The 8214-nt window shown below is 34.6% G+C and overlaps 1 long non-coding RNA gene across 1 annotated transcript; it reads left to right on the top strand.

Moving 5' to 3' along the window:
• The first annotated feature begins 498 nt into the window (after window positions 1–498).
• Window positions 499–2773, top strand: LOC140686219 (uncharacterized). Its single transcript, XR_012059883.1, has 2 exons — window positions 499–721; window positions 1949–2773. It is a non-coding gene; the product is annotated as an uncharacterized lncRNA (long non-coding RNA).
• Window positions 2774–8214: the final 5441 nt, after the last annotated feature.

The raw sequence follows: 8214 nt of genomic DNA, 5'->3' as shown, positions 1-8214 counted from the left end.
CCCCGAACGCTTATGCTGGTGGGAGGGAGAGGAAATGGAATTCCCCGGACTGGTGAGAGCGCGCGCCGACGCATCCTTCTCTCACGCGTCCAATCAGGAATGTGTGGTGGGAGGGCCATGGGTTAATTACTAGATACCTTTAGTCCAGGTTGACCCGGGATTTTGAAGTTTTCGGTGGAGCAGGTGAATGATATTGACTCGTCTGCCGGTCTGGGCTGGTTAATCAGTGGGAGGAGGTGCCCCTCTAAATGGGAACGGTCATTTTAAATAGTACCGGGCGGACCACTGATCAGCGCTCCCACGTGCGGAAATCTAGTGCTATTCTGACCCTAGGGGCTTAGAGGGTCTACCCTGGGAAGAGCGCCACCACTGACCCAGAATTAGAGCCGACTAGAAACCGAGCTCAACTGTGAATTGATTAGGGTGGAGGAAAGGGAGATTGGGGCAGGCTGTTTACTTGCCTCTGTAATCAACGGTCACCATCCGCCAGGGTTAGGTGTGGGAATAGGCTTTTTCTTTCTGTTGCTATGTTTCAGTCCTTAGAGTCAGAAAGTTGCAAAACTTATTCAAGAAGTCAGAGTTTTGGATCAGAAAAACTAATATCCAGGGGGATAAATATAAGGATAGGGTTGCCTGTTTTAATCTGCCGATGAAAAGAATGAAGAAGGTGATTTTGCTTTCTGGTATATCCTTCAGGCAAAGGGTAGTAAGACATTAAAAGGTAAGCACTGATTTGCTTGAAGTTTCCTAACGTTCCTTAGTGACCTCACTTAAGAGAGTGGATATCTTTAAGAATTGCTTGGAAATATAAATTCGTTTTTAAATGTGCTTAACTTTTTTTTTTTTTTTAGGGGAAGAGGTAACTAGGCTTATTTACTTACTTATTTTTTTAAATAGAGGCACTGGGTATTGAACCCAGGACCTCGTGCACACTAGGCTCGGACTCTACCACTGAGCTATCTTCTCCCTCTAAACATACTTTGCTTTTTAAAAAGGGAAGCAGGAAGCTATTTCCTGCTGCAAGAAAGTATTTTCTAATAAAAACTTCTTAGTATGTGATAAATATGTTTCGTTCGAGTGACCATAATAGCGTCACTAGAGCAATTAGTGAAACAGTGCCTCTCAAGCTAGTATCTTAAAATTACCTAGGGATTTGTTCAAAACGCTGAATTTGATTTAGTAGGCCAGTGGTGGAGCCTCAGAGTCTGTAATTCTAAAAAGGTCCCAGGTGATACAGATTACTCGGAAGACCACCCTGTGAGTAGCAGAGCACCAAAGTGCTCACTTCGTGGCCTACAGGACCCCTCTGCCCCCTCACTCCTCCCTGAATAAGCTTTCCTTTGTTTTCTTTTTTAACCAGTCTAATATAGTAGAAACGTAGGATTAGGCAGTTGGAGTGGAGAAAGAAATCCAGGTTTGAGTTCTTGCTCCATTGGCTCCCATTTGTGTGAATTAATGTGGTTAGTTTCTTCAACACTAACATAGGCATAATAATAGCTGTCCTTTTTCACAGGGTTATGTGGTTCAAATGTCACAATGTATGTGAAAGGCCACTGTAGACTACAATGCTGTATAAATATGTTATTAAAGGAACTAGTCAAACATTAACTGGCCATGGTGTGAAACAAAGCTGTAAGACTAATAATATTTATGAAACATTTATCATGTACTAGGTACGGTGCCTATTAACGTCCTTTTACAAATAAAGAAACTGATGCACAGAGATACTAAGTTACTCTCCCAAGGTCACAGAAATAATAAATAGCAGAAGTAGAATTTGAACACATGCAGTTAATGTCAGAGTATTTATTGAATGAAGTATTTATTGTCTTTTAGTTTAGAAAGTAGGAAAGTAGGATGCTTTATATTTCTACTTTGAATGCTATCTGAATCTAATTTTATTTGACTTATTTCTTGCTCTATTTGTTTTCCTCTTTCTGGAGCCAAGGTACAAGAATGATAGAAAACAGTTCAAAGGGAACTTACAATATCCAGAAGGTCCACAGAGAAAAGTCCCAGAGAAGCTAATTTGTACTACCCTAATATAAACAAGCTTCAGCATGAAAGTATAATGGACCATGTTAATGCTTTGAATTAATGAGCACAGCAGACTGGGACAAATTTGAGGTCAGAGTTCCTTACTTTTTTGTACCACAAACTGTGTTAGTAGTCTGATTAAACCATGGACTCTTCTCAGGATAGTGTTTTTAAACGTATACAATAAAATGTGTAGCATTGCAAAGGAAAAAACTTTGAAATAGAGTCTCAAAATACTAAAAACAAAATTTTAATATAGGAATATATGTGCTAAAATCTAGTGGTGGGTCTAATAAAGATGAAATTTTTGAAATAATGATGAATGTAAAATTTCTAGACTTTGCAACAGTTGTAGTGTGATATAGAGATCTGTGATTCCTATTGGAGATACAGACATAGATGTAGCTCTTTGTGGCTTTACATTCATAATTGAAGGAAATGCTAATTTTCCGTTAGAGATCAGTAAAAATAAAGATGTAATTTTTTTTCCCATTAAAGTTCACACACACCCTGAATTCCATCCATGGACTTAATGTTAAAAAATCTTGGGTGGAATCAAGTAGACCTATTCCTGTTGGTAAGCTCTGAAGGGACTGTGAAATTTTAACACAGAAACATAATTGATACTCATAATAACAGTGATTTATTAAGAAGACGTTTACCACCAGTATACTCTTGTTAAGAAGGCATGGAAATGTGTAATAGATTTAAGAAATAAATTTACCCCCTTTGTTGATTTCTTGCCTCTTTTTTCTTTTTGGATACCTATAAAGGTAGTACCCTATGAAAAATTTACCTGTCCAGAATGATTCATTTCCCAAGCATTCTGGATAACTTAGGTTTTACTGTATCACTCTTACTACATGTCTTTACAAATAAGATGTAGAATTGCAAAGTGAAAATAATAACTAAAGATGAAAGAAATAAAAATACTGTATATTTAAAATTCTTAATAACAAGTGTTAATAATTATTATTTGAAGTACTATATGCTGGGTCCTTTAATTCTTTATCTCATCAGATCCCCATTATACAGATGAAACATTCAAGGTCATATAGTTCCTAAGTAGTAGAGCCAGGATTTCACTCTAGGCAGTCTGACCTCAACGATCTCATTCTTTTTTTTAAATTGAAATGTAGTTGAAAAGCTCCCACTCTTAACCACTAAGGTGTTTTCACTTGTAACTACTAAGGTGTTTGATTATTTTTTTACCCTTTGACTATTAGCCAACATTAATTTGTCCACTAATGTAATAAATAAATATTCACTGCCTCAAAATATTTCCACCCACTGTCTGAAAGGAATTTTCTAAATTCTTCCTTTGCTGTGGTATTGTTTATATCCAATGCCACCTTTAAAATAAGTGGGCTACCAGCTGGGGCTGGAAAATGGTTTCTTTTACAGAAATTGTTGTTGTAATAGAGTTTTGCTTAGAAGATGAAGAAATCCACTCATGCCTTTCTCTACCCTACAAACATACTTTCATAAATGAAATTAAATCTTTGTTTTGTAATGGTGCTGCTATATTTTTATATTTACCATTATCAGGATTATGGAAGAAATGACTGCATTTAAATAAATCCTGATACATGAAGTTCTAGATTATTCGTGTTTATTGAAGGCAAGTGATTATGTAATCCCAAATTCCTTTTTTTGGCACTGAAGTGAATTTATTGGTGGATTATGCTTTCTGCTTTGTTTGTATTTACACTAGCAAACTTACATTTCTACTCAGTTTTGCTAAGGTTAAAATTAAAAGGGATCATGGTCTAGAAGTATTTTGATGTTTTAGGAGGCAGTTTAGGCAGTTAGCTCAAACTTTAAAACACTATTCACGTATCTAGTATTATAGGGAATGCATTTTAGTTGCAAATAAAGTTAAAACTGACTTTCATTTTACCTATGTGAATTACACGATAGAAATGTCTCCATCTGAAAAAAGAAAGGAAAATAATCTTTTTTTATATTGCAGTGTGCAATGTGCTAAAAAAATTATGTATTTATATACTGAAAGCAACATTTACATTCAGAAATTAATAAAGGTACAGAAACATTGAAGTTGAGCTAAAACCAAACCTATCCTTTTTAATAATATTGAAGTCTTTCTAATTATGGTAGATCAGATTTTCTTGCATGAACTGGCATAAAACATGAGAAAAATATACAGAATCAAGAAAATTAGCATAAAAGTGGCAGTGGAATAACTAATCCAAATTATGGTGTGCCAAAGTCCTAATATATAAATGCATCAGTGAAGCCACATTATTATAATAATGAGTACAGGAGTTAATTAAAATGTACTTGTGAATAAACATAGTTAACACAAATTAGTACATATATGTATATTATTAATATTACATCTGTATTTTCAGATCCTTGTAACTTTGTCACAGAATTTTTTAAGGACACTGCAGTATAGTTTATGCCATTTTATTAATTTAATTTAATTGTAAATGCTATGGTCCAGATTTAATATAAAATTATAAATATACAGAATGCATGTTTACAAATTCTGCTTAGAATGGGTAATATGGAGCCCAAGTCTACCAAATGTTATTTCATATTGTTTGCATAAAAATCAAAGTAGTTTCTATACCTTACCAGTTAAGAATGTCATTTTTATGATCAAGACAAATTAGGAAATGGTACTTTATTTCATGCTAAGAGCATCATTTTGACCTTAAATTAAGATGGGTTTTGGCACATAATGAATCTTGCAAAAATGTTGAAGCTAAAAATAAATTTGAGCATTTTCCACAGAAAAATTGTATGCATGAATGTTCAGAGTATAGTATTCATAATAGTCAAAAGTGGAAACAACCCAAATGTCCATCAGGTGATAATGGATAAATACAATGTGGTGTATCCATATGATGGAATAGTGCTAGTTAATAAGCAAAACCAAAATACTGATCCTGCTACAACATGCATCTAGATGAAAAAAGCCAGACACTTAAAGGCCATGTATTGTAGAATTCCATTCATATGAAATGACTAGTAGATTACTTGGTTGTCAGAAATTAGGAGGAGGGGGAAGGGACTGCTAATGAGTATGGGTTTTTTTGGGGGGGAGGGTGATAAAACGTTCTAAAGTGAGATAATGGTGATGGTTACACAACTCTGTGAATATACTAAAACCCACTGAACTATACACTTTAAAAGAGTGAATTTTATGGTATGTGAATTAGCTTAATGTAGTTTTTTTAAAATAATGAATTAGAACCAAAATGTGAAATCAGCCTGAAAGCTTATTACCAAATATTTTCAATATCTCATAGTACTTTTCAGGTCTCTGATGATAAATGAGATATGGCATCCTCATGAAATACGGCATCTTTGTAAAATGTAAAATATTTACAGCTGCAAGAGATTTTTCCTTCAGTACAAACAATGTAATTTAGATTCAGTTTTAATATAATAACAAGCATTTGCTGTCAATTAGTCTTAAATTTGGAGGCATTTTCATCAATATTACTTGCTTTATGAAACATAGTGATTAAAATTAATTTTAAATAGCATTGTATTTTATTGAAAATTAAAGTTCATAATTATGACCAGAAATAGAATACATCTGATTTTGATATACTGTAAATATAAAAAATTTCTTTACAATTTCAAATAAAATCAGGTAGTTTGAAAATTGGGGGTAGATTATCTAGATAAAGAAGTTGACAAAACTAAAACAACTCAGTAATGAGTTTGATGTCCTTTATTCAAGGGAAAATAATCTATGGATGTTTCTACAGTGTCTCATAAGCACTGGAACACTCTTTCCCTTCCTGAGGGATTTTGGTCAAGAGTGAGTTTTATACAGTGTTAGAAGCTGTATAGCCTTAACGGCATGACTGCCCAGGAGGTTGGGGATTGCCTTATAAGGCCAGCAAGTCCTGTTTTCCAGGGTCAGGTGAGCTAGCTAAGCTGAACTGCAGGATCGTGATTGCTATATGTTAGGTTTCTTTGACAAGTGTTTCATGTAAGTGCAGGCTGACTTAGATTTAGGTTTGTGGCTTGGGCTGGGCCACTGGAGTGGCTTCCAATTTTTGGGTTCTGATATACAAACTAACTTTAAAAGTACTTAACTAAAAATAAGGAATTCAAATTAAAATTACTTCCCAACAATAATTATAATCTTTCTTGTTTCAATAATATTCTAAAAAATCTAAAGTAAACAGAGATTGAGACCAGAAATGACCGTTGTTACACCCATATTGAATTTGATTGTTTTAAATATATGTGAGAATTCTGTAGTAAGATAGTGCTGATAAAATTTTAAATTCTGCTTTTAAAGAATTTAAATTAGGATTAATTATGCAAATGTTGAACATAGTGGTTTTAAAGGGTCAGACCTATATAGTGTCTGAGTGGCTTAATGGAGACATTTATGTGAGGCTTTTAGTTTTTAATACATACTATCTAGTACTTGTTGATTTTTTTCATTGCAAGGAAGTAGTGATTTAACATATGGCACAATAAGAAAGAATGAAACTTACTAAGAAACACTCCCCTACATCTAAAAAAATCTTGAAGAATTTGGCTCGTTTGGTGTTGAAGAAGTGTTCAACTGTTGCAGAGATCCCATCATTAAAGCATAGTAAATCTCAAAGTTAATGACTAAGTAATGGGAATGGACTTTATCATATATAGCTAATAAGAACGATATGATACAGATTCCCCATCTTACCAAAAGACCTATACAAAAAAGAACCCTGGGTGCTACAATGCTTGAAATTCAATTCTCCAACAATTTAAACAAAAAGATTAAGATATGATTAGATATTCACAGACTTGTGTGAATTTAGCTTTTCCTTGTTTTCTTTCTTTCTATTCTGCACTAATGGAGAGAAGGGGATGATTACTCTGGACCACTTTAAGGGTAGGGCTAAATGCCTGCCCCTGGCTTGGATAGGGCTATAATTCGGGACAAAAAGCAAGGTAAGGACATTGGAGACTAGGTGCAGAAAGAAGTGGGAAGGAAAATGTCAAAGGTAAACTGTCCTTGGGCGAAGTGGAACTGAAGAAGAAACCTTTTTTTTTTCTTCTTCTTTATTCAAGCACTACAAGGTCTCCTACCTTAGAGAACAGAATTCAGGCTACCACCATTATGCTGGTTCAGTTTTCATAACTTAATTGCCTGTTTTGTACTTGCTAGCTTAAAATCTAGTTACTGTTAACACTTCATATATAATGCATTCTGCCTTCAAAAAAACTTCCTTGTTTACAAACAGTTTTTTAAAATGTGGGTTTATATATGTGACTGCTTTTGATGTAAGTTAGGGTAAGACCAAGAGACTTACCCAGTGTGACAGTCAATGATACTTAGGTCTGACTTGGCTAAGTGTGGTCTTCAGGTTTAGGCTGAAGGTTAATGTAATAGAGCTCTGTTGATAGAATCACTTCCATCTTCTTCTTCTTTTTTTTTTTTTTTAATATTGGATGTCTATTATGTGCTAGGCACTGAGCTAGATGCTGAAGATACATAGATGAAAGCCAGATGCTACCTTTAGGAGAATTTTTTTACCTACGGAGACAACTAAGGATCAGACAATCACTGTAGAGTGTGTTCAATGACATAAATGCATGCACAGGGTAATATTAATGTACTCAATTCATCTACGGGTGGTTAGAGAGTTTCTCTACAGAAGGGAGTTATATCTAAGCAAATGAAAAAGGAGGCATACCAGGAAAAAGAAAAGGTAGGAATGTTCCTAGGCAGAGGGAACAATATGCAATCTCAGAGAACTTGAACTTACTTTGCAAAGTAAGTTTTTAAGGTTCTTTGGAAAGTACTTTGACTGCAGTAGTGTGTGTGTGTGTGTGCAGGGGTGGTGGGGAATGAATGAGAGAAGATATTAAGAGACAAAACATTGAAAGAAAAAGCTGGATATCTTGAGGGCCTTAACATGCCATGTTAAGTTCAGATTTTATTCTGAAGGGTATGGGATAAGGGAATTGAATTTAGCATAAAAAGTCTCGATCAGATTTTAATCACAAAAAGATAACTATGATAGCAATGTGGACGATGTAATGAAAGTATGTGTTAGGATGGAGATTAGAGGTAAAGAGACCACTTGGGATGCTACTGAAATAATCTGAGTTGTGATTGTAAGGAAGACCTAAAATAGTCGCAGTAATTGCACCCATAGTACAGAAGGTAAATTTTGTGTATTTACTGGGTCG

This window comes from Vicugna pacos, chromosome 2, assembly GCF_048564905.1.
Source record: "Vicugna pacos chromosome 2, VicPac4, whole genome shotgun sequence".
NCBI lineage: Eukaryota > Metazoa > Chordata > Mammalia > Artiodactyla > Camelidae > Vicugna > Vicugna pacos.
The sequence above is the reverse complement of the archived record's forward strand: the minus strand, read 5'-3'. Positions and strand labels throughout refer to the sequence as shown.